The sequence below is a fragment of the Saccopteryx bilineata genome, chromosome 6 (assembly GCF_036850765.1).
Source record: "Saccopteryx bilineata isolate mSacBil1 chromosome 6, mSacBil1_pri_phased_curated, whole genome shotgun sequence".
Classification (NCBI taxonomy): Eukaryota; Metazoa; Chordata; class Mammalia; order Chiroptera; family Emballonuridae; genus Saccopteryx; species Saccopteryx bilineata.
This window is the reverse complement of record NC_089495.1, coordinates 186993730-187021383: the sequence shown is the minus strand read 5'-3', so window position 1 is coordinate 187021383 and position 27654 is coordinate 186993730. Positions and strand designations below refer to the sequence as shown.

The 27654-nt window shown below is 45.1% G+C and overlaps 1 non-coding gene and 1 pseudogene across 1 annotated transcript; both read right to left on the bottom strand.

The window, feature by feature from the left end:
• Positions 1 to 22999: 22999 nt before the first annotated feature.
• Positions 23000 to 27391, bottom strand: LOC136308402 (pre-mRNA-splicing factor SLU7-like; annotated as a pseudogene).
• On the bottom strand, positions 25275 to 25350 carry TRNAA-CGC (transfer RNA alanine (anticodon CGC)). The gene has a single exon. It is a non-coding gene; the product is annotated as a tRNA-Ala (tRNA).
• Positions 27392 to 27654: the final 263 nt, after the last annotated feature.

Genomic DNA, 27654 nt, shown 5'->3' with positions numbered 1-27654 from the left:
TGAAACCAGCCTGATTAGGCGGTGGCGCAGTGGATAGAGCATCGGACTGGGATGCTGAGTCGAGACCCCGTGGTCACCAGCTTGAGGGTAGGGTCATCTGATTTGAGCAAAAAGCTCACCAGCTTGAGCCCAAGGTCGCTGGCTCAAGCAAGGGGTTCCTTGGTCTGCTGAAGGCCTGCGGTCGAGGCACATGTGGGAGAGCAATCAATGAACAGCTAAGGTGTTGCAACACGCAACGAAAAACTGATGATTGATGCTTCTCATCTCTCTGTTCCTGTCTGTCTGTCCCTGTCTGTCTCTCTCTCTGACTCTCTCTCTCTGTCTCTGTAAAAAAAGAAAGAAAGAAAGAAAGAAACTGAAACCATAGCCAAGAATATGTGAGATTTTGCTCCCAGGCATATGTCCTCAGTTTGGCTCAAATAAACTCTGGGAGCAGTGACATCCTAGTAGCAACGAGCACCTGTAGCAGCCAGATCTTGGTTTCTAAATTTTGAAATTCCTCTCTGCACTAAAAAACAAACAGGACTCTGTGGAAAACTGGATGGTTCTAGAGCTGGGGCTGAAAAGAAGATGTTCCTGGAACTTGACTTTGAATGCAACTAAGAAAACTCTTAAAGTCTGAGGCAATCATACAAAAGCCACTACACTCAGTTTGAATGGACTTCCACTTCCAAATCTGGGGCACCATGAACTTCAAAATAAGTGACAGTAGAGATGGAGTACAACTCACTGAATAAATCAAGAGTCCTTGAGTTCACACTGACATAAGTTAAAGAATGAGTAAATACATGAGGAAAGGAGAAAGCTGTCCCTTGCACTGTAAACTAATAACTGTAGAGAGAAGGATGGAATTAGAATGTCACTATTTGTGCAACCTTCATAGAAATAATTCAGACAAGAAACGTGAACGGATGCTAAAATTAGTGAGCAAAAGTGGAATAAAAATTGGATATTAAAGTCTTTTCCCCCCTGTGCAGTGGATAAAGCGTCGACCTGGAACACCAAGGTCGCCAGTTCAAAACCCTGGGCTTGTTTGGTCAAGGCACATATGGGAGTTGATGCTTCCTGCTCCTCCTCCCCTTTTCTCTCTCTCTCTCCTCTGTAAAATGAATAAATAAAATCTTTTTAAAAATAATAATAAATAGAGCCTGACCAGCCGGTGGCGCAGTGGATAGAGCATTGGACTGGGATGTAGAGGATCCAGGTTCGAGACCCCGAGGTCGCCAGCTTGAGCACGGGCTCATCTGGTTTGAGCAAAAGCCCACCAACTTGAACCCAGGGTCGCTGGCTCTAGCAAGGAGTTACTCGGTCTGCTGAGGGCCCACGGTCAAGGCACATATGAGAAAGCAATCAATGAACAACTAAGGTGTTGCAAAGCGCAATGAAAAACTGATGATTGATGCTTCTCATCTCTCTCCATTCCTGTCTGTCTGTCCCTGTCTATCCCTTTCGCTGACTCTCTCTCTGTCTCTGTAAAAATAAATAAATAAATAAATAAATAATACATTAATTAATAAATAAAGTCTCCCCCCCCTTGAAATATTTATTAACTATAAAAGGGGGAAAGTAGCTTTATTGTGAAGAAACTTGGCAAAAGCCATCTGAATAGAGAAGCCACAGTTAACACCACAAAGTCACAGGATACATCGAAATCACGTGCTACCTGATAGGTAACAACGAGACCTCCACACCCTTCCTGTGAAATTCCAGGCAAATATGTCACCTGGGTCTAATCACTAGGAAATGTCGGATGAACCCAAATCATAGGTCCTTCTATAAAAGAACTGTCCTGTAATCTTCAAAAATGTTTAAGGTCCTGGAAGTCGAGGAAAGACTGAAGAACTGCTCCAAATGGAAGAGACTGAAGAAGTATGACAACTGGCTGCAAAGGGGGGGGGGGGTCCCAACTGGATCTTTTTATATAAAGAATGTTGTTTTTAGGGTAATTGGCAAAACTCTGACTGAAGTGTATATGGGTGTACTTATACTATATGTGAAAGTTTTCTCTAAGTTGGAATTTGTTTCAAAATAAGATATATTATACATATATGTGTTGATTATATATATATATATATTTTAAGTTGACCATGGGGCATAAGATTATATTCACATAAATAGAAAAATATCATGATTATGGTGGCTTTGGAATGAGTTGATTTGGCGAGACTGGACTTTGTTTCCCACAGTTCCCTTTTCTATATATTTGTGGTTAGGATGGCCCAAGGGCTCTGGATCAAGGCTTGGAGGGCAAAAGCAGCAGCCTTATAGTATTTTACGTTTATAAAGCTTAGTTTATTTATTTATTTATTTATTCATTTTAGAGAGGAGAGGGAGAGACAGAGAGAGAGAGAGAGGAGAGACAGAGAGAAGGGGGAAGGAGCTGGAAGCATCAACTCCCATATGTGCCTTGACCAGGCAAACCCAGGGTTTCGAACCGGCAACCTCAGCATTTCTAGGTTGACGCTTTATCCACTGCGCCACCACAGGTCAGGCCATTTTACATTTATAAGGTCAGGTGAGGGTCACCAGGCAGGTCTCCAGTGTATGGACCCTGTCACTTACCCGCGGGCGTACTGCTCTTGTATTCAGCCAGGGACCACCTCTCACTAAGCTGGGCTCAGGTATGGGCTTATTTGCTTACAGGTAGCCGCTGAGCTCTGACTTCCCAGAAGGCAGGGACCTCCTCCTTGCCTTCCTCCAGGTGTTCAGCAAGACCCCCAGCATTAGGATTGTCAGGTGAATAGTTATTGGGCTTCATCTATGACGGCGATATATCAGGCCCACTGCTGAGTTTTTCAGCTCACCCTGCCAATCCTCAATTCTAGATTCTCAAGTGGGGTTCCTAGACCAGAAGCATCAACATGGCTGAGTTCCCAGACCTACTGAGTCAGAAACCCAGCGGTTTCTGCCTAACAATCCTTGTCAGCAGTTTCTCAGGGTTATGCCCCTGCGCGCTCACATTTGAGATTCACTGTTCTAGAGTTCTGGAAAGACCTCGACTAGGGCAGATGGTTTAATTCCCAGCAGGAAGAAGGAAGGTCCTTTGCTGAGACCGCCCCCCTCCCTGGACAATTTCAGCTCTTTCCAGGGGTTAAAAGTGCCATTGTCAGTCCCACGGGGGGGGGGGGGGCTGCATGTTCAGTTGCCCACCCGGGGGGCTGTCCCAGCTGGTGGTGAGTTTAAGGCTCAAGTCAGTCTTTCCCCCTTTTAAATAATCTCTGCTTTATTGATATTTTTATTTTATCAAACAGGACTTCATGTGGTTTATTGGATAACCATTTCATTGTTCACTGGAAGGAAAATGATCCCTATTATCGTACAGCAAACCTATGTGTGCACTGAGATGTTCAGTCTCCTAATCTATTGAATTTTTGTCTTTGGACTGTATTCCTTGGCTCAGAGTCCCTTCCTCCATCTGCAAAGCCATCACTGCCACCGGACTGTGACCCTTTTGTCTCCCTCTTACAAGGACCCTTATGATTGATCACACTGAACCCACCTGGATAATCTCCCATCTCAAGATCCTTAACTTAATCACACCTGCAAAGTCTCTTTTGCCATGTCAGGTCACAGTCACAGGTTCCAGGGATTTGGACGTGGACATCTTTTGGAGGTCTACCAGACTTGGTTATTTCCATTTTATAGAATGACAAAAGTCATTTCTGAGTGGCTTCCTAGGTCCTAACTTCATTGATTTAACTCCACCAGAAAAACCTGCTGATCGATCAAAGCTGAGTTTATTAGACCTTCCTCAGGGAAGGTCATTAGGGACAGTAGGGAATAATATTGGTAGGGTTTTAGGGCCCTGGCTGGGTGGTTCAAAAGCAGATCACGCAAGGCCAGGAACTGGCCGGGACTGGGCGAGTTTCTGACCTAACAGCTTTGGAATGGTGGGCCCAGGCAGGTGAGGTTTTGAAGTGAGAGCTGATGCATAATCTTATCTTCTAGAAGCAGGTATTTCCTGGAACAAACTGGAGAAGTGACTTTTGCCAGATCTCAGGACTGTATTGCTTAACAGGGGGATTATGTTGGTTTTAGTTCTCACAGTTACCATAAGAATGGCCTCCATTTTTCCTTTTTTGAATGCCTCCTACAAGCCAGACAAGTTGAAGACGTTTTTTGGCAATTACAACAACCCTAAAGGTGAGTATTTCAACCCAATCTCAGTAGGATTGCCTAATAATTCCCCTCTTGGTTTTGAGACTCAAAAGGTCCTGCATAAAAATTTGGCTTCTCCACCTACTTTCTGGGCGAATACAGACGGTAAATTGTGTAGTGAGGCTCCGCGTCTTCAGCTCTAAAACCGGGATGACACTTCCTAGTCCGAGGGCGGGGCGTGCGTACAGGGGTTCCGGCCGCACACACCGTGGGCCGCCGTTTGTCCATGTCAGCCCGCTGGTGTCATTATTAGCAGTGCCCTTTTATTCTCAAAAATGTCCTTCTGTAGGTGATGCATTCTATGAGTACAGTTCAATTTAGTGAAAGTGTGGTTATTATTTTGACTCCATAGGTGAAAGGAGGGAGGATCAGAGAGGTTAGGTGACCTACCCAAGGCCACACTGCTGACTGGGAAGAACTGTCCGTGGTAAAGTTGCTCAGCAGGCCACATGCTATTCTTTCCACCCGGAGTACCCACCCCCACCACCAACACCACACCACACTGTACAGCTACATGTTTGTGTGACTTTAAAAATTAAATCCTTGTCCCCATTAGATCAGGAGTCCGATGGGACCCCACATGAAGTCAGTCCCATTCATGACCACAGCAATGCCTAGAACCATAGGGAGTTTAGCGTGTACTTTGTGCACACAGGGTTAGCGTTGCCGCCTTGTAAATGTTCAAGAAAGTGGGAGTCTGTATGCCAGGCAACATTTCTTGCCCTGAGACCCAGCCTCAAAGGTGCTGCCCAGAGTTCTGGGGGAGCCCGTCACTCCCACCCACAAGAACTCGGTCAGTAACAGACAATGGCCACTCCCACTGTTCCTTAGGGCGTCCTGGTAAACACCTAAGAACTGCTGAGAAACAGAGCATTCTTCATTGTCCCCCCCCCCAAAAAAAAGTGGCTTGGATAAGCACCCCAATTCCACACAGGAAATGGAATTCACTGTGCCCAGGACATGGGCTCTCAGGCAAAATGTCCCCAACAAACTGGATTTTCTCCTGTAATTACCATACTTCGGGCTTGGCCTTTACAAGGTTATCACCATCCAGTCAGATGGGATTTTTTGGGTCTGATAAAAGAGCCTCTACTGCTAATAGTAACAAGTTAATAAACGTTTTCCTGACGAGGGTCTCCCGTGAGGACATAAGCCCACAGATATGTGTATGTGTAATAGATGACGGTAATGTCCGGTCCCGGGATTGAGGCTTCATCCGCAACAGGCGAGTTCTGAACAAGATTCCCAGTCTGAGCAGACCCCATGACTCAGCAGTTTCGATTCCTGGAACCTCATCCTCAGAAACACACGGGACCGACAGGTGCACTGTGCTTTTTTATCTCTCTTCGTAACAACAGGAAAAACTGGAATGACCTCAGGGTCCATTAAGAGGGAGAGGGGTCATGACGCACACATCAGGGTATAGCCACACAAAGGAATGCCTGCCTGATGCTGGAAGTTAAAGATGACATCAGGGACCGGACGGGAGAGAACAAAACAAGCCTTGCTGTTCTGCCAGAGCTACCTGCAAGGTCTGAAACCAGGTTGAGAAATCGAAAGAAGTCAGGGCGTCCCAGCCTCGCCACCGCTGACATGGGGGGCCGAAACCTCTCGGTTGTGGGGGATCGCCCTGTGCTCCAGGGGATGTTTGGCAGAGTGGCCTAGACTGTACCCACTTGGTGTCCGTACACCCCTGCTTCCTAGTTATGACAACCAAAAATGTCTCCGGACTTTGCCATTTGTCCCCTGGAGGCAAAATCGCCCCCGCCCCCACCCCGTGGCTGACGGCCGCTGGACTAGGGTGACCTATGGCCAAGTTTCCTTGAGATCCGCTCGGGAGCTGAGGAAATGACTAACACCACCCCGTTTCACTCTCAAAAATGCCCCTGGGATAACATATATAATCACACTCTTCTCTCCAGAAAAAAACGTACCTATGCTTGTGGCACGGTTACCCAGACAGACGTCCGGTGTCCAGGCCCCTCGGGGGAGAAAGGTACCAGCACCGGTAACAACACCACGAGCCTTCATCAGGTGCATCTTTCGCCAAAATGTCACCTTTCCTGAAATCTGGGCACCCACCGTTCTGATTTCCAAAGTCCACTTGCATTTTGCAACTTCTCTTTAAGGCCAAAGTGGAACCGGGACACCGTGGGACATGGGGACATGACACTAAATTATTTGAATAAAGCTCTTATGAGGGGATACCAGCCAGTTCTAGATTTTCCCACTTTAACTTTTTTTTTTTTTTTTTTGAGATCTGAGCACTGCTAGGAAGTGGAAATTTTCCTTATGATTCTATGAAGAAAGATTGAGTGATTGGACTGAATTTCAGGGACTGAGGTGACTCCTAGGGAGTAAGCCATGAGCCAACAACAGGGCTCCCGCCTCCTGGGGCTCCTAACCCGTAGTAGATGGCTGTGGGGGTGTTGACAATGACCAACACAAAATAAATAAGAAAACAACAAATCAACAATGCTCTGCAAATTGTGGTAGCTCAGATGCCCAGTGGGAGGTCCTCTCTGACCACCTGGTCAAAATGCTGTAGCTAGTGACTGTCCCCAACCTTCTCACCTGCCTTATTATTCCTTATTTTCTCCTTAGTCCCTGGTGTCTTCTGAAGCATAAGTCCGTATCTGACTTGTTTATTTATTAGGTCCTTTCAGAGGAAGGGATGTCAGGAGGACGGAAATGTTGGTGTGTTGTTCACTACTGCGTTTCTAGTGCCCGGAACAGCTCTGGCACACAGCACGTGCTCCGTAAATACTCAAGGAGTGAAAGACGCAAAAAGACAGCTGGGGCCAAGATGGGGAGTCGCAGGATGGACGGACACTGAGGACCCGGGTGACTGGGGAAGGCCAGTCTGAGGAGGCCAAACCCGGTATGAGATGGGACCAGCTAGTCAGGGTCCCTCCTGCACGGATGCCGCAGACGCATGGGAACACTGATCGTACCACAGAGGAACCTGTCAGTCAAGGCTCCCACTGCAGTCGCCCACCAAGGGCTTTGCAGACACTGCTTTTCACTGTCTCTTCCCCAGAACCCAGGAAGGAGGCTAAGAATATCACTTCTGGGCTTAGATGTGTGACAGCCACGGCAAGAGAGGTGCAAACTGAGGCATGGAGAGGTTAGGTAACTTGCTAGTGAGGGATGAAGGCGGGATATTTGAACTCAGGACCGTGGGGCCCCAGGATTCCCCCGCCACCACGCCCCACACACGCTCAGACTGCTCCAGGCACGAGGGCTGACTGCCTCGGTCCAGGTCACGCTCAGGATCTCATTGGCTCTGACACTGACTGACCTAGCCCCTGGCCCGACCGAGTGAGGTGTGCCCGGAGTACATGTGGAATGGGTCTAGGAAGGTGGAGGTGTGGCATTCAGATGGGTGGAAACAACCTCTGGCAGATCCTCATCTCCAGAAAGGGTCAGGACCACCCAGAAGCTCCATACAGAATTGCTGGCACCCCAGGCTGCCTTTGAAATGCGGGCACTCCTCGGGTATCTGGCTCCCCAATTCTGCTGTGAGCCCTAACCCAGACCTCTGGGAAGTGGGATTAGAGAGGGGGTTGAAAATTGCACCCTTTATCTGCTGTTTTAACTTTGTTTACTATAAACATACATCCTTTTTGTGATAGTACTGATTCTTCCCATTTTTGATCAAAAAGTATTAGAATCTGGAACTAGTAAAAGGAAAAGCAGACAGTTCAAGGGGGCTTTGGTAAGTGGCACACGGTATCAACCCTCAGCAGTAGAGAAAGAATTATTCCAAAATAATACGCATCAAAGACATTCTTAAAACGACAGCTCAATCGTTAGTCCCAAAGAAAAGACACATATAACAAAGAAAAAAAGGTATGAAGTGAAATTACAGTAGAAAAATAGTAGAAAGATAAGTGAAGGTAGACACACCATGATGATGACATTTCACTGCATAGGAATTCCAGATGTGAGATATTTCAGGCACGAAACCAGAGAAGGACATAATAAAAACCACGACGTCCTATGTACACAGCCCCCAGCTCATAGGAGGACTCAGGAGAAACCCTGGGTGCTTTTCCACAAATGAGTGTCCCCCCAACCTCCCCACAGGTAAAATGTCTTGAATTTAAGGTTTTTCTTCCCCTTCATATTTTATTCTTTAAAAAAAAAAATCTTTTTTTATTTATTGATTTTTAGAGAAAGGAGAGAGAGAGAGAGAGAGAGAGAGAAGTGGGGAGTAGGGGAAGAGCTGGAAGCATCAACTTGTAATAGTTGCTTCTCCTTAGTGCCTTGAGCAGGCAAGCCCAGGGTTTTGAACCAGTGACCTCAGCACTCCAAATCAACGCTCCATCCACAACACCACCACAAGTCAGGCTTATTCTTTTATTTCCTGTGGAAGTATTGATACCTCGTCTGCAGGTTTTTAAATCAATATAGCTGTATCATATTGAGATACCAGTTTTTTAAATTGAGGTGAATTCACGCAACATAATATTCATAATTTTAACCATTTTAAAGTGTACAATTCAGTGGCATTTAGTACATTCACAATGCGGTACAACCATCACTTCTATCTAATTAGTTCTAAAACCTTTTCATTGCCCTGAAAGGCAACCCTGAACCCAATAAGCAGTTAGACCAGGGGTAGTCAACCTCTTTATACCTACCACCCACTTTTTAAAAAAAATTATTTATTTATTCATTTTTAGAGAGGAGAGAGAGAGGGAGAGAGAGAGAAACAGAGAGGGAGAGAGAGGAGAGAGAGACAGAAAGAGAGAAGGGGGGAGGAGCTGGAAGCAATCAACTCCCATATGTGCCTTGACCAGGCAAGCCCAGGGTTTCAAACCGGTGACCTCAGCATTTCCAGGTCGACACTTTATCCACTGCGCCACCACAGGTCAGGCCCTACCACCCACTTTTGTTAGTAGTAAATTTTCTAACCGCCCACCGATTCTACAGTAATAGTGATTTATAAAGTAGGGAAGTAACTTTACTTTATACAATTATAAAGCAGAGTTATAGCAAATTAAAGCATATAATAATAACTTACCAAGTACTTTATATCAGATTTTCGCCAAGTTTGGCAGAATAAATTTTTATAAAACAACTTACTATAGTTAAATCTATCTTTTTTTATTTATTTTTTTATTCATTTTTAGAGAGGAGAGAGAGACAGAGAGAGAGAAGGGGGGAGGAGCTGGAAGCATCAACTCCCATACGTGCCTTGACCAGGCAAGCCCAGGGTTTCAAACTGGCAACCTCAGCATTTCCAGGTCGACGCGTTATCCACTGCGCCACCACAGGTCAGGCAAATCTATCTTTTTATTTATACTTTGGTTGCTCTGCTACCGCCCACCATGAAAGCTGGAATGCCCACTAGTGGGTGGTAGGGACCAGGTTGACTACCATTGAGTTAGACTGTGAATTTGCCTATTCTGAATATTTCATATAAATTGAATCACATAATATGTGCTTTTTTTTTTTTTTGTTACTGGCTCCTTTCAAATGCTATGACATTTTTGAGGTCCATCTGTATTGCAGGAAGTAATCATACTTCCTTCCTTTTTCATGGCTGAGTAATATTCCACCATATGGATGGACCACATTGGTTTATTTATCTGTTGATGGACATTGGGTAGTTTCCACCATTTGGCTATTACGTGTAGTGCTGCTCTGGACATTCGTGTGCAAGTTTGTGTTTGAACGCCTGCTTTCATTTCTTTTGGCTGTATACCCGGTTGCTGGGTCCTTGGTTATTCTATATTTAACATTTTGAGAAACCACCAAACTGGTTCTCATAGTGGCTGTGCCATTTAGCACCCCCGTCAGAAATATACAATTCTTATCTCCCCACATCCTCTCCGATACTTTGTTCTTTTTCTTTCTTTGTTTTCATTGTAGCCTTTCAAGGGTGTGGGGGAGAAGGCTTGCAAACTCCTTAGCAATGGTTTTCCTTAACAGTATCTGTATTCGTGTATGTAGCTTACCACAGAAAATGTAAAGCCTTAAGGGAGGTTAGGACATTACACCCCAAAACATGCCTCTTTGGCACAGTCACTGTTTTGAGCTGAAGGCACCTGAGAAACAGCAGATATAGGATGGGCTCCCCAAACCCCCGCCTGCATCTTTCTACCTAAAAATAGGCCATAAAGTTTCCCATGAGAAAGACGTCTTCCCACATCAGGACCAGAGGCTGAAATAAACCTGTACAAACTGACGTGGTAAATTCGCCCCACTGGTCTCACCCCAACCCCACCCCTATCTCCTCCTCACTTCTTCACAAATTACTCAGAACCCCTCTGTCTTGTCATTTCTTCACAAATGTATAATTTCTTTGTCTAAAAGGTATGAAAGCTTCCTGCTCTGGTCACCCCATGGGGTCTTTACTTTCTTGTGAAGGCTCCCATGCAAATGTAAAAGTTTAATACAACTCAGATGCAGTTCTGCTAAGCTGTCTTGTGTCAGGTTAATATTGATACTCAGGCCCTGGCCGGTTGGCTCAGTGGTAGAGCGTCGGCCTGGCGTGCAGAGGTCCCGGGTTCGATTCCCGGCCAGGGCACACAGGAGAAGTGCCCATCTGCTTCTCCACCCCTCCCCCTCTCCTTCCTCTCTGTCTCTCTCTTCCCCTCCCGCAGCCGAGGCTCCATTGGAGCAAAAATGGCCCGGGCGCTGGGGATGGCTCCTTGGCCTCTGCCCCAGGCGCTAGAGTGGCTCTGGTCGCAACAGAGCAACGCGCCCCAGAGGGGCAGAGCGTTGCCCCCTGGTGGGCATGCCAGGTGGATCCCAGTTGGGCGCATGCGGGAGTCTGTCTGACTGTCTCTCCCCGTTTCTAGCTTCAGAAAAATACCAAAAAAAAAAAAAAATATATATATATATATATATATAGATAGATAGATAGATAGATAGATAGATAGATACTCAGGTCCAGTCCAAGACCCAGAGAAGGTGGCGACAGCTTTGCCCTCTGCTGCAGCCTGGGAAGGAGTAGACCATGACTGTACATTCGGCGCCCTGCCCTGAGCCAGGCTCTCTAGAGGTCATTACATTACTGCTCCCCCAGCTTGATGATGCCCCCCCCCCATTTGGCAAATGAGGTGACTGAGGCTGAGGTACTAATCTGGAAAGTTCTAAGAGTCAGCCTCAGCCACTGACTCAGTCAATAATCATTTTTCTCCTCATAACTGCACTAACATGCCCTGGCTGGATAGCTCAGTTGGTTAGAGTGTCGTCCCTCTGGAAGCATAGAGGTTGCTGGTTTGATCCCTGGTCAGGAACAAATCGATGTTTCTCTCTCTCTCTCTCTCTCTCTCTCTCTCTCTCTCTCTCTGCCTCCCTTCCTCTCTCTCTCAAATCAATAATAAAAAACTGCACTAACACTAGAGACTTAGTCTTAATTCATGTTTAGGCTGATCTTTCACAATATTATTTTAATCGCAGAGATTTGGGCGAGCCAATGCAGACTGCAGTCCTGTCCTCGGCATGACCCGCTTGCTCCTCAGGTGGGTGGCAACTGGACCAACAGTAGACACCTCCAGTGCCCTTGACCTGGCCGGTGACACAACGTACCATTCTACACTTGTCTCTCTGTCCTTCTGCGGTGGTGTTCTTAACTCCCTCGATTTCCAGAAACTGCTGGTGGGGTGTACAGGCTTAACTAGAATTTCAGATAATGAACACTTTTTTATAAGTTAGGACTCATGCAGCATTAGTTTAACCTACTACCACTAACAATAATATTAATTGTTTATTTGAAATTCGGATTTCACTAGCATCGTGCATTCATCTGGTGGCCCTGTCCAAATCACAGGGCTGCTGGCTCCCTATTCCACACAGTCTTTCTGTGCACCAGTTACTGACCGGCCACCAGACCCCTGGGTTACAATGGTGACTTCCAGATCTCTCTGTGGCCAGTTTTGGAATCCACCACGTCAGATACTAGAAATGCAAAATCACAAATGACCTTTGTTCCCAACTTGGAGCTCCACCCGATTTTTGTTGACTGTCAATCACAAGCCCGCATGAAGAGTTAACAGCAAGACTGCAGACTCTGGGCCCATGGACTGCTTCTCCTCTGCGCTGACATCTCCGGGCAGGTTCTTCTTGCGAAAGCTAAGCCTCCCTGCCTGCATCTTATCTGCCCACTCTACAGATGAGGAAACCAATACCTGACTCATTGGGTTGTTTTGAAGATGAAAACAGACAATTCGTTCAACAAACATGTTTCAGCTCCTTGATTGTATCAGTAGGTGCAGTAAAGGCATTTGATAAAATTCCGTACACATTCAAGTTTAAACAAATCAACCATCTCTTCCTATAAGAGCAACTGAAATGGAGAAAGAGCCTCCACCCCAAATGTGTAGTAAACATCATGCTTGGTGGTGAAAAATGTTTCACCAAATTTAAGAATAAGACAAAAGCTCAAACTATGACTACTCTTATTTAACATAATGCTGGAGGTCCTGGCCAGTGACCAGTGATGAACTTCCCATATCCTGACACATGAATTTATTTGGAATGTAAGCACATTTTGTTTTTATAATGAAAAACCAATTACAGTGAATTATATTAAAAATATGACCAAACACTGAAACCCAACAGAAATTGCCTCAATAAAAGCCTTGGTGCTCCCCACTCCCCCCTTCTAATCCATGCTCATCCTTGCTGAGAAAAAAGAAAGAAAAGGGAATGATCATAAAGACTAAAAGGTGGTGCAGTGGATAGAGCGTCGACCTGGAAAGCTGAGGTTGCAGGTTCAAAACCCTGGGCTTGCCTGGTCAAGGCACATACGGGAAGCAACTGCTTTGAGTTGATGCTTCCTGCTCCTCCTCCCCTTTCTTTCTCTCTTCCCCTCCTCTCTAAAATCAATAAAATCTTTTTAAAAAATAAAAAAATTTTAAATCTCATAATTCAATGATAATATGACTGACTACATCCAAAATCCAAGAGGTTCAACAAACTATTACAATGAGTTAAGAGGTTTAGTAAGATTACTGTGAAAAAAATATTAATATTTTAAAAATTAAAATATATAATAACCCCTGCCCTGGCTGATTAGCTCAGTCTGTTAGAGCGTCGGCCTGAGCACAGAGGTTGCATGTTTGATCCCCAATCAGGACACATAAAGGGACAGATCAATGTAACTGTCTTTCTCCCTTTCTCTTTCTCTAAAATCAATCAATAAAAAATATTTTAAAAAATATAACAACTGCCTGACCAGGCAGTTGCACAGTGGATAGAGCATTGACCAAAGATGTTGAGGAGCGAAGTTAGAAACCCCGAGGTCGCTGGCTTGAGTGTGGGATCATAGACATGACCCAGTGATCGCTGGCTTGAGGCCAAAGGTGGTTGCTGGTTTGATCAAGGGGTTACTGACGCCTGACCTGTGGTGGTGCAGTGGATAAAGCGTCAACCTGGAGTGCTGGGGTTGCTGGTTCAAATCCCTGGGCTTGCCCAGTCAAGGCACATATAGGAAGCAACTACTATGAGTAGATGCTTCCCATTTCTCCCCCCTTCTTTCTCATTTTCTCTCTCTCTCTCTCCAAAAATCAATCAATCAATAAAAGGAATTTAAAAAGGGGGGGGGGGTTACTGGCTTGGTTGAATCCCCTTCCCCAGTCAGGGTACATATGAGAAAGCAATCAGCGAACAACTAAGGCAGGGGTCCCCAAACTACGGCCCCATGGGCCACATGCGGCCCCCTGAGGCCATTTATCCGGTCCTCACCGCACTTCCGGAAGGGGCACCTCTTTCATTGGTGGTCAGTGAGAGGAGCACATTGACCATCTCATTAGCCAAAAGCAGGCCCATAGTTCACATTGAAATACTGGCCAGTTTGTTGATTTAAATTTCCTTGTTCTTTATTTTAAATATTGTATTTGTTCCTGTTTTGTTTTTTTACTTTAAAATAAGATATGTGCAGTGTGCATGGGGATTTGTTCATAGTTTTTTTTATAGTCCGGCCCTCCAACGGTCTGAGGGACAGTGAACTGGCCCCCTGTGTAAAAAGTTTGGGGACCCCTGAACTAAGATAATGAACAACTAAGGTGCCACAACTATAAGTTGATGCTTCTCACCCCTCTCCCTTCCTGTCTCCTTCCTGTCTGTCTGTTCCTGTCTGTCTGTCTGTCTTTCTCTCTCACTAAAAAAACCCCATATTATATATATAAAATAACCAATAGAGTTTTTATACATGAGGAAATAAGAACTAGACATATAGTTAAAATAATGATATGATATACAAGAGTAACCAAAATTGACAAGAAATATATCTAAAAAAAGAATGCAAAAATTTGGGGGAGAAATTTATATGCTTTACTAAAAAACTAAAAGGAAGTTTTACATAAAGATCAATTTTCCTCAAATTAATTTCTAAATTTAATGGAAGCCAATAAAAAAACTCTCATAAATTGGTTGAAAATTTTGGCAAGGGTGATTTTAGCATTCATCTATCTATTCTTTATGGGTTTTCACCTCTAGAGTCTGGATTTTAGACTTCGAAATTTTGTCATTTTGTGAGTGATCAAAAAGAGCCAAAAAAAGAAAAAAGTTTTGCAAAATGAAACAAAATAGGAGGACCTTAAAAGATTTCAAGAGAGCCTGACCAGGCGGTGGCGCAGTGGATAGAGCCTCAGACTGGTATGCCGAGGACCCAGGTTCGAGACCCCAAGGTTGCCAGCTTGAGCGTGAGCTCATCTGGTTTGAGCAAGGCTCACCAGCTTAGACCCAAGGTCGCTGGCTTGAGCAAGGGGTTACTCAGTCTTCTGTAGCCCCACGGTCAAGGCACATATGAGAAAGCAATCAATGAACAACTAAAGTGTCACAACGAAAAACTAATGATTGATGCTTCTCATCTCTCTTCGTTCCTGTCTATCTATCCCTCTCTCTAAAAAAAAAAAAAAAAAAAAAGCTTTCAAGAGAGCATTTGAGATTTTGCTCCCTGGCATGTGTTGCTGATTTGGCTCAAATAAACTCTTATAAAAATGTTCTAAAAATAAAAGAAACATTGGCCTTGGCTGCGCAGGTCAGTTGGTTAGAGCGTTGTCTCGATACGCCAAGGTTGCAGGTTCAATCCTGAATCAGAGCACGTACAGGAATCAACCAGTAAATGTATAAATAAGTGGAACACCAAATCAATGTTTCTCTCTCTTTCTCTCTCTCTCTCTCTCCCCCCCATCCTCTCTCTCTCAAATCAATAAATAAAAATTTTTTTTTGCCTGACCAGTGGTGGCGCAGTGGATAAAGTGTCGACCTGGAACATTGAGGTTGCTGGTTTGAAACCTTGGGCTTGCCTGGTCAAGGCACATATGGGAGTTGATGCTTCCTGCTCCTCCCCCTCCCTCTCTCCCTCTTTCTCTCCTCTGTAAAATGAATAAATAATAATAATAATAATAAATTTTTTAAAAAGAAAAGATCAAAAAAAATATGTACAGGCAGTTCACAGAAAAGAAAACCCAAATGACCTCTAAAGTAATGAAAGTGCTCAATCTTACTAATGATTAGAGGAAATATAAATTAAAACCCAATTCACTCATCAGATTGGCACAAATTAATAAGTCTGAAAACCTCGACTGCTGGTGAGGAGGTGGGGAAGTGAAAATTCTTATCAGGAGTGTAAATAGATACAAATGCATTAATAAGGTAATTTCAGATCATAGCTGTGCCGTTAGAGATGAAAATAAGGTAGCATGATGGAAATGGCTGTGAAGAGACTGTAATTTTTTTTTTTTACTTTTTTTTTTTTTTTTTTGCATTTTTCTGAAGCTGGAAACAGGGAGAGACAGTCAGACAGACTCCCGCATGCGCCCTACCGGGATCCACCCGGCACGCCCACCAGGGGGCGACGCTCTGCCCATCCTGGGCGTCGCCATGTTGCGACCAGAGCCACTCTAGCGTCTGAGGCAGAGGCCACAGAGCCATCCCCAGCGCCCGGGCCATCTTTGCTCCAATGGAGCTTTGGCTGCGGGAGGGGAAGAGAGAGACAGAGAGGAAGGCGCGGCGGAGGGGTGGAGAAGCAAATGTGTGCTTCTCCTATGTGCCCTGGCCGGGAATCGAACCCCGGGTCCTCCGCATGCTAGGCCGACGCTCTACCGCTGAGCCAACCGGCCAGGGCCTGAAGAGACTGTTTTAGAAAGGATGACCATCTGACCTGTGGTGGCGCAGTGAATAAAGCACTGACCTAGAATGCTAAGGTCGCCGCTTTGAAACCCTGGGCTAGTCTGGTCAAGGCACATATGGGAATGCCTTGCTTTGGCTTGATAGCTCGGTTGGTTAGAGCATCATTCTGATACACAAAGGTTTAGATTCAATTCCTGGTCAGGTCACATTCAGAAACAGATTGATGTTTCTGTCTTTCTCTCTCTCACATCCTCTCTTTCTAAAATCAATAAATATTTTTTTTAAAGAAGAAGGAAAAGAATGTCGTTGTGAGACAATGGCCCCCTTGACCTTCAATTCTAGCCACAGTGTATGGCACAGAACAGCTGTCCAATAAATATTCACTAAGTTTACCCAAACTCTCCTCATGTTTCTCCCTTCCTCTCTCAGTCTTGTGTGGATATGCCCCGCAATGATGTCTCCTTTCTTTTTCCTTCCTCCTTCCTTCCTTCCTTCCTTCCTTCCTTCCTTCCTTCCTTCCTTCCTTCCTTTCTTTTTCTTTCTTTCTTTCTTTCTTTCCTTCCTTCTTTTCTTTCTTTCTTTCTTTCTTTCTCTCTCTCTCTCTCTCTCTCTCTCTCTCTTTGTCTTTCTTTACAAAGACAGAGAGAGAGTCAGAGAGAGGGATAGATAGGGACAGACTGACAGGAACAGAGATGAGAAGCATCAATCATCAGTTTTTCGTTGCAACACCTTAGTTGTTCATTGATTGCTTTCTCATATGTGCCTTGACCATGGGGCCACAGCAGACTGAGTAACCCCTTGCTCAATGACCTTGGGTCCAAGCTGGTGTGCTTTGCTCAAGCCAGATGAACCTGCACTCAAGCTGGCGACCTCGGGGTCTCGAACCTGGGTCCTCCGCATCCCAGTCTGACGCTCTATCCACTGGGCCACTGCCTGGTCAGGCTTCTTTCTTTTTCAATTGATTTTTAGAGAGAGAGGAAAGGAGACATACACACATAGAGAAACATCAGTTTTGTTGTTTCACCTATTCATGCCGTCATTGGTTGATTTTTTTTTTTTTTTTTGTATGTGCTCTGAGTGGGGATTGAACCCACAACCTCAGCATGTCGGGATGATGCTCTATCCAACTGAGCTACCTGCCCTGGGCTTTCCCTGCATTGTCTTTGAATGACTCATTGACAATGGCATTAGGTTCTGAAAGGTTAAAGATACACAGAGGAAAACTTTGAATAATGTAGACAGAAAGTGACAGGGAAGGGACAAGAATCCTGCGGGACTATGCAGTGGGACTGTATGTGGACAAAACTGAGGACCAAGAAATGGGGGACTGGATACCTATGGGGGTAGGAACGGAGGGAAGAAGAGTTAAGAAAGTAGGAGGTGAGGAGGTGTCCAAAGAAGCCACTTCAGTTAGTGAGGGACTGAGGCATCGATATCAGTGTTAATTAAAGAGGGTGCCAGCCCTGAACGGACAGCTCAGTTGTTTAGAGTATCCCTGAAACTTCAAGGTTGCGGGTTCGATCTCCAGTCAGGGCACTTATAGGAAGCAATCAATGAATACACAACTAAAGTGGAATAACAAATGAATGTTTCTCTCTCTCTCTCTCTCTCCCTCTCTCTATCTCCCTAAAATCAATCAATAATGAAAAGGGAGAGATAATATAAAAATAAAAATAAAATAAAGAGGGTGCCAAGGAGAGAGAAGATGCAGTGCAGGGTCAGGGCCACACGTCGTAGGCTTGTTTTCACTCACACAAAGCCCTGGAGCGTATGTATCCCTATGTGATTGACACTCTGAAGCAGGACGTTTTCATGTTCTTTGTACTTTAGTTGCTTCTTAAACATGGTTGGTTAACAAAGCCATGTGAACAGAGTTCTGAAGACCTTCCAGTCACAGGGAGGCCAAGCGGAGTGGACCATCAGCATTGCACATTAATAAAACACAATCGTGTTCCACATAACATTTGGTCAATGCCGAGCAACATATATGATGGTGGTCCCATAAGATTATAATGGGCCTGACTGGGATGGTGGCGCAGTGGATAGAGCGTCGGACTGGGATGCAGAGGACCCAGGTTCGAGACCCTGAAGTCGCCAGCTTGAGCCCAAGGTCGCTGGCTCCAGCAGCAAAGGGTTACTCAGTCTGCTGAAGGCCCGCGGTCAAGGCACATATGGGAGAGCAATCAATGAACAATTAAGGTGTCGCAATGCGCAAAGAAAAACTAATGATTGATGCCTCTCATCTGTCTGTCCCTGTCTATCCCTCTCTCTGACTCTCTGTCTCTGTAAAAAAAAAAAAAAGATTATAATGGAGCTGAAAAGTTCCTATCACCCAGTGACGCTGTAGCTGTCGTAAAGTCACATGTCACAGTGCAACACATCACTCTCTTGTTTGTGGTGATACAGAGTTATGTATAGTACATAATCTTTGCTAATGATAATAAACAACGTTTCTGGTTTATGTACATATTTCCTATACTGTACTTTAAAAAATATTTTTTTATTAACTCAGTTTTAGAGAGAGAGTAGAGAGAAAGAGAGAGAGAGAAGAAGGGGAGGAGCAGGAAGCATTAACTCCCACATGTGCCTTGACCAGGGAAACCCAGGGTTTCGAACTGGCATCCTCAGCATTCCAGGTTGATGCTTTATCCACTGCGCCACCACAGGTCAGGCACTATCCTGTACTTTTTATCATTATATTAGAGTGTATGCTTTCTACTCATTAAAAAAAAAATCTTGTAAAACAGTCTGCATGCCCCGCACGCAGACAACAGCCCAGACATCTTCTTCACCGCATCTCCTGATGGCATCGTTGTCTCAGGGCTTGATTTAATCTCATGCTGTCCTGTGCAGGGACATGCTGTCAGGCTTGAGCCCGGGAGCAATAGGCTATGCCATATAGCTTCGGTGTGTCATAGGCTAGGCCATCTGTGTTTGTATAAGTGCACTCTGTGATGTTCTCACAACAATAAAATTGCCCGATGACACATTTCTTAGAATGTAGCCCCAACATTAAGCGGCTCATGGCTGGACTTGAAAAGTGATTTTTAAGTGATGTAAAAATTAGGAGGTGAATGGCTGAGGGCATAGAGAAGTCCATTCTTCTTGTTCCACCCTTTTGTTCTAGTCTCTTGTTTTCTGGACCACACATATGTCCTGTTTTTATTATTAAAAACTACTTATTTTGGTTAGCATAAGTGTAAGTCTATTAGCACAGGCGTTCAGACCCGCGGAAACTGCCCGGCTAAGCTTGCACTGCCCGCTTGCCTACCCAACCCCACCTCCTGCTTCCTACACCCCGGTGGTACTCAGCGAGAGTCAAGGTCCCGCCGTCTGGACTGGGCTCCGGAGGGGGCTTCTCTCCTTACAGGTCTTCCCACTGGACCCGACCTTGAGGTGTGCAGGAGGAGAGGCCCCCTGCAAAGCCTCTGTCATATGGTGAGCATGTAGAAAATGCTCATTTGAGGGATGACGGGCAGACCTAGTTTTATTACACCTCACAGATGTTGCATGTTTTGCAAAGTTAAGGCAAGATCCTCTGACAGCAAAAGGAATACAACGGACTTTATTGCAATATCAGCTTTATCGTGGTGGTCTGCAACTGAACCTGTAGCATCTTGTCTGCCTTTATTAGTGGTGTTTATTGAGCACCTACTGCCTGTTCATCTTGTGATGAGTAATTTATAAGAGCTTGTGTCTGCCGTGTCCTGCTGAGCACTGGCTGAAAGGGAGGACACCTGCAGATCTTATATTCCACAAACAGCAGGGGTTTGTAAGCTTGACCTTGGACAGGCGTCTCCTGGAGGATTGACATGCCTCAGCACCGCCCAGTTTCCCTTCAGGAGTTCTAGGGTGGGGCCGTTATTTTGCATTTCTAACATCTTCTCAGGTTAGGCAGATACCGCCTGTGGGGGAGGGGGGACCTTGGTTTGAGAACCACCGTTCTAGAGTTTAGGAAGATAGCCAATTAGAGTGAATGGGTGAACTCCCAGCAGGGAAAGGGAAGGACTTTTTGGAGGCACAGCCTGCCTGTCAGCTCTTTCCTGGCCTGATGCCGCCCCCTGTGATTCCCACAGGGGGTCTGTCTGCCTTTTCAGTCACCCACCTGAGGAGCCAGCCTGCAGAGCACAGGACTCGGGCCAGCATCTGTTTGGTTTTTCCTCTTACTGCGGGTTCTCCAGAGTCCCACTGCCTACACCATGGGCTCTCCTCGCCTCAGTGACTGCATCTGCATCTGGGAAACTGAACTCCCAACACGGTTGTGTTGAGGAAGGATGAAGGGTAACGCTGTGGAGAAGATAGCACAGCGTTGGGCACCCAAAACTCGATCATTGTCCGCTACTGCAGTAGTTTTGCATTTTTCTGAGGTAGAGGTCCTGTGTCAGCAGAGAGGGATTCGGGTCACAAAAGGATACAAACAGTGTGCTAGCTTTCACATCGAGTTCTGCACGTGCGCGGGATCCATGGACCCCACGCGGGAAATAACAAGATAGCACAAGATAGCAGCATGCACAGATGGAAACACTCCAGCCTCATTTGCTGGGCTGGCAGCTTACTACAATGTTTTCTTTCCTACATGGAGAGGGGAGCTGGTGTGTGTGTGTGTGTGTGTGTGTGTGTGTGTGTACCTTCCATTTTTTAAATATCTGAAATATCTCATGTTTGACATTTTTGGTAAATTTTGTCAATGTTTTTTCTTCATGTCTTGGTGTGGGAATCATATACATTATGACCTTATTTTTATTTATTTATTTTTTATTCTCAATTATATACCTTTATTTTTTTTTTAATTTTATTTATTCATTTTAGAAAGGAGAGGGAGAGAGAGGAGAGAGACAGAGAGAGAAGGGGGGAGGAGCAGGAAGCATCAACTCCCATATGTGCCTTGACCAGGCAAGCCCAGGGTTTCGAACCTGCGACCTCGGCATTTCCAGGTTGATGCTTTATCCACTGCGCCACCACAGGTCAGGCCCTATATACCTTTATTAACAAAAGATAAATAAGATACAAAATAAACACCAACCTCAGACTTCATGTTGAACTATCCCATGTTAAAGTAGGAATATGAAAACAAACTTTTGACATTCTTTAAGTGGGTAAGAATTAGATCTATTTGCATTACTTTTTAAATTTCATACCAGTCTGAATCTCGATACCATGTAGATATCCACAGTACTTGACAGTTTGGTTCAGTTACTCTCCTGCCAGAATTATTTCTGAGATGCTAATTTAATGCAGTATCCTCACAGGTTTGGGCAGCTTAGAGAATCCAATGAGCTGTTGGAAGTCAACGTACTCATGTCGGGAGTTTTACTGTAATTATTTTCACAATGTTCTTAGAAGAGGCCTGAGGATCATGGCACTCTGAATTACTAGTAAGTCCTACAAGCTATCCTTATAATTCTTTGTAGAAACCTTAAATATCAGGATTTGCTTTTGTAAATTTTACAAAGTGACACCTACTGGCTACAAACATGAGGTGTAAGGGAATTCTATAGCTTTTAAAGTCAAATTTAATATTGTAGAGGATTGTATCACAAATTATATCCTCTACAATAAAGGAATGGATTTCTGTGTCTAAAGGCTCATGTCCAGAATGGTAAAGGACCTAGTACTGATTGATCAATTCTGATTCAAGAAGACAAAATAGATCTCTTTCCAAAGGCTAACACATTTAGTACCAGGTGTAAGACACAAGAAAAAATTTAAAAATTCAAAATTTACAAACAAGTGAAAACAGAATTATTCCCAGAGAGGATAAAGTTATTCACACTTTCTGGAAAGTTCCTTCTAGATCTATTTTTAAAAAAATTTCATTGTGGGTTCGATTCCCAGCCAGGGCACACAGGAGAAGCGCACATTTGCTTCTCCACCCCTCCGCTGCGCTTTCCTCTCTGTCTCTCTCTTCCCCTCCTGCAGCCAAGGCTCCATTGGAGCAAAGATGGCCCGGGCGCTGGGGATGGCTCTGTGGCCTCTGCCTCAGGCGCTAGAGTGGCTCTGGTCGCAACATGGCGACGCCCAGGATGGGCAGAGCATCGCCCCCTGGTGGGCAGAGCATTGCCCCTGGTGGGCGTGCCAGGTGGATCCCGGTCAGGCGCATGGGGGAGTCTGTCTGACTGTCTCTCCCTGTTTCCAGCTTCAGAAAAATGAAAAAAAAAAAAAAACAAGAAAAAAAATGTTAAAAAAAATAATAATAAATTTCATTGATTTTAGGGTGGGGGAGTGAGTGAGAGAGATCGACACATCTATTTGTTCCCATATATGCCCTGACGGGGGATCAAACCATCAACCTCTGAGCATTGAGGCATAGAGTCTAATCAATGGTACTATCCGGCCAGGGCTCAGCTCGAATTTAAGCTACAGACAAGGAAAACCTTAGACAGCAGAAACAAATGACTATAAAAATACTACAATTACAGTTACTATTTATTTTTTTAAAATGCAGCCCTAGTTTTGAGAAAGAGTAATTATCTACCTTCAAAATGTGTCAAACACTAGATAAAAGGCCATAAAAAGGGAATAAATAATGTTTAAGACTCGACTGTTGAGTGAAAGACAGAAGAGAGCGAGCAGGCTCATGCACCAGGGCCTCTTTTCCTGTTACTACTATAAAATTGGAAATAAAATCTTAATCCGGATTTAATGTACCTCCTCTTTGTTTTTCTTCTGTTTGTTCAGTGTGGAAAGGAATGGATTTACTGGAAATTTTATTAAAGTCAGACAGCGAGAGGAGCACACAGGACTTTGCCATCTATCAATACAACCATCAGCAAGAAGCTGAAAAAAGTATTTTGTCTGTTGTGTTTATTGTGGGCAACCGTCTGTGACTGGTCCCTACTGTCCAAGGAAAGAGGTCTTGGGGTCATGTAAGGCCAGGAGCTGCCATCGTGGCCATTCACATGCAGGTTCACATTGGATTCTGACAGTCGGTAAAGAAACAACGGAGCCAAAAACTGGTGGGCCATCATCTTTAATCCTAGCTTGCACCCGGCGGGCAAGTAAAAACACACACTGGGCTCCAAAACCCACTCATTCAGTGCTCACAAAGCTACTGACTTATCCAAGTTTCCTAGAATCAAAGGTTTTTTAGCTCACCAGACTTATTCACCTCTGTTCCTCACCTCCTTCCTTCTCCCTGCACAAACTCTGCGCAAACTGGCATCTCACTCAGCACTCCACCATCTTGGCTGCTTCTCCTGGCCTACTCCACATGGCCTCTTTCTGCTCTCCTCTCTGCTCTGCTCTCTCCTCTAATGCTAATCTCAGGAACCAAGAGAGCAAGCTCCTGTTCTGCTCCCATTTTATAGTGTAGAAATCAAAACCTTTAATCCAATATACAAAATAGGAAAGTCTCTGATACAAAGTCACTTATCTGGGGCATGATGGAATTGTACCACCCCACATCAAACAGGGTAGGAAAGGCTTAGTCCTAAAACCAAGCCCCAGGCTACAAGGATTCTGCCTGCCTACAGCCCGCCTCCAACACACATTAAACTTTTTTTTTTTTAACTCTGACCTTCCTTATGGTCCAACACACATTAATATCACCTGGGAGACGGCTTCCATGTGGGCAGCGCCATCTTTAACAAAGTGAGCATAATACATTTTATCTGCCCAACAGGTCATCTGGCCTCTGAAGCTTCATCCTGTAAGCCTCCATTTCCTCCTCGGTGGGTTCCCACGTTTCATAGATGCAGTTGTAAGGCCGCTTCCTCTCATCAACCTGCATGAGCTCCTGGTCTTGAAGAAGGCTGGCCTCCTCTGCATTCAGCGCCTTTTTCAGTTTCTTATGTTTCTTCTCTTTGCCATCGCTATCTGAGCTGCTCTTTTGATGCTGCTGCTTCTTCTCCTCTTTTAGTTTTTCCTGATGCATCTCCATAAGGGTTTGAGGTTTTTTCTCCAGTTATATCCTTTACTATACATTCCTCTGAATTAGCACTATCCTTCCCAGCTTCTCCAGTACAATAGGAACACTTGAAGAAAGAGTGACAGCATTTGTATCCCCATCGTCCTTCCTTCCAGTAAGTTCCCCAGATATGCGTGTGATTGGGGATCTTCACGTCCTCCTCATACTTAGAGCAGGCGACAGCCTGCTCCTGCCCTTTGATGACCATCCCATGTCTTTAATACTCCACATAGTCTTCCGTATGAGCTAGAAGCAATTCAGGTGGAGGGGCATCCAAATGTTCTTGGCCACCATACTGTTCCAGGATGCTTTCTTTCTGCTGTTCTTTGAAGTCTTCTTGTTTTACTTTGAAGGACTTATACAACAGCTCTAGTTTGGTAGGATCAGCCTGCAGATGCACTTCAGATCCCTTGACGTAGGCTTCCCACGCAAACAACTGTGTCTGAGCCATTGAAATGGTATCTCCCCTGTACCTAACAAATTTATCTCCTGCGTAGCTCACTTCATCGGGATTCTTTCTGCATTGGCGTAGGGATTCTCTCTCATTGCTCTCGTTTAGGGATCATAGTAAGCAGAATTTGGATCTAAATTCTGCAAATATTCTGCAATATCTTCACGAATCCTGAGATTTTGAACGGTAATCCATCTCTTAGAGTCAAAGTTCTGTCCAGGCATGTCAATATCATCGGCATATTTATCTTCATCCTCATCTTCACTATTATGATCTTTTTTCATCTGAGAATTTCTTTCCTTTTCTCCCCACTGGTGTTTTGGAGAATTAGCCTGTTCCACTAATTTTCCTGAGGCTAATTATTATTATTATTATTATTATTTCATTTTTCTGAAGCTAGAAACGGGGAGGCAGTCAGACAGACTCCCGCATGCAACTGACCGGGATCCACCCAGCACGCCCACCAGGGAGCGATGCTCTGCCCCTCTGGGGCATCACTCTGTTGCATCCAGAGCCATTCTAGCGCCTGAGGCAGAGGCCACAGAGCCATCCTCAGCGCCCAGGCAATCTTTGCTCCAATGGAGCCTTGGCTGCCGGAAGGGAAAAGAGAGACAGAGAGGAAGGGGAGGGGGAGGGGTGGAGAAGCAGATGGGCGCTTCTCCTGTGTGCCCTGGCAGGGAATCGAACCCGGGACTCCTGCATGCGAGGCCGACGCTGTACCGCTGAGCCAACCGGCCAGGGCCCTGAGGCTAATTCTTCTTGGAGTTTCTGGGCTTTCAGTGTTCGTTTTGCCAGATCGACTTTGGCATATTCTTCTACAATTTTCATGTGTTCTTCTGGATTGTAGCCATTCCACCTATCCCTCTTCCCGTCATAATCAAACATCAGCTGAGGTTGGGCATGTTCGTCAGGAGCTATGTTAGTTCCAGTAAATTTTGTTCCAATTTGCCTAGGTCTCCCAAAGCAGTCTTTCTTTTTGTGTTGTCATGGCCCCACAATTTTCACATGCTCCTTTGCGGTACTTAGTAGTTACAGAATTCTCTTTTACACCCCTGTTGCACCATTCTCCAGACGAGCTGTACTGTTTTTGTTTTTCTGGTTGTGGTCTCTGGTGCTTTAAAGTAGGTCTTTCTGAAGGATCGATATACCATGGCACTGAAGAAATATACTGAGGAATATGAGGGTTGATGTCTTTTCCTTCTTCATCAGCTTTGGCAGGAGCATTACCCAGTTTTCGCTGTTCTTCTAGCTCCTTCTTCTTTCGCCAGTCCTCTCTGATCATCTTCTTCAGTTCCTCCAAACTCATTTCCTTGGTCCCCGACAGGGGGGCAGTATTAACGGTATCTGCAGCCCACATTGTTAGAGCCTCCTCTCAGTCTTGGGGGGGGGGGGGGGGCACAAAACCACTGGATAGAAACAAAACCAATCCGTCCACTTTTATTTTCTGTTTTAGCGTTCCCAGCAGCCACCGCGGGACACATGCGCACTAACAACTCTTTGGGTCTCGCGAGATCTTGCGAGTTTTGCCAGTCTTCCGACTCCCTGGAATAGTCTAGCCCTGTTGTGATACTTTTTTCAAAACCCTTTTTTGTTCATGTCCTGTCCCACCACTCAAGCTTAAAACCCTCCCATGAAACACCGTGCAAGAGAAATATAAGGCCACACTATCATTTCACAGTAAGAAAAAACAACCCTATTTTAAAAATATCTTATGGATATGACACCTTTTCAGACTAGCCCCATTTAAAGTGCTTAAGAGCCATAAGCAGGTAACAGCTATCATACTGGGCAGTGCAGCTCCAGTGACAGGTTTTTTTGTTTTGTTTTGTTTTTTATTTTATGTATTTATTTATTTTTTACAGAGACAGTGAGTCAGAGAGAGGGATAGACAGGGACAGACAGACAGGAACAGAGAGAGATGAGAAGCATCAATCATTAGTTTTTCCTTGTGCGTTGCAACACCTTAGTTGTTCATTGATTGCTTTCTCATATGTGCCTTGACCGCGGGTCTTCAGCAGGCCGAGTAACCCCTTGCTCAAGCCAGCGACCTTGGGTTCAAGCTGGTGAGCTTTTGCTCAAACCAGATGAGCCCACACTCAAGCTGGTGACTTCGGGGTCTCGAACCTGGGTCTTCAGCATCCCAGTCTGACGCTCTATCCACTGCACCACCCCTGGTCAGGCCAGTGACAGGTTTTTTACTTTCAAAACCACTGAAGACACAGTCCTGGTCTGACGGCCTCGTATACCATGTCTGAGGCTTAGGAGGGCGGCTTCCTTCAAGATCCCGGTTCCCTGTTCCCTCCTCAACCTGGTGTTCGTCTGCCTATGACCTTATTTTTAAATTCCTTTACTACTTTATACCTTTAGCTTTTTGTTATAAGTGTACTCTTTTTTTGGCATAAAAAGTTCAGGTTTTCCCCCTCCTTAATGTCACTTATTGAATTATCTGTTCTTTCTCCACGGATGTGAAATGGTACCTTTTATCATTTACTAAGTCCCCATCTAGATGAAGATAGGGCATTATAAGCCTTATTCAGCTCCATTACGTTTTCTAGTTGCCTTTGTACCAATAACAGATGATTTCATACCAAATTGAATTGGTATTTTTATGAAAAGAACGCATGTTTATAGTAAAGGATGCTGGATCTACACACATAGAGTATAACTTCCCACCACCACCAAGCCCACCTCGCAGAGATAAAGGTCTGGATTAGGGTTCATGGCAGGATTAGGGATGAGAGCACATGATTAGGATGGGGTACCCGCATTTCAAAGGCAGCCATGCCCGTCTGTAGCCAGCGGTAGGGGTTTCACTCATTCCGCCTATGTTGGTGGTCCCCGTCCATTTACTGGAAGTGAGCTGTGACTGTCCTTCCTTTACAAACGGCAAACAGATCCTTGTTCAAAGTCATGCAGCTAGTCGGGTAGGTGAAATTCTTCAGGTTAGGGCTGCCTAGGAGGATACCGCTGTTTCCCTTGCCTGGAATAGCTTCCGTCCTACCTTACACTTTGTATAGCTCTGGGTATTTGATTGAGTTTGAGGCGG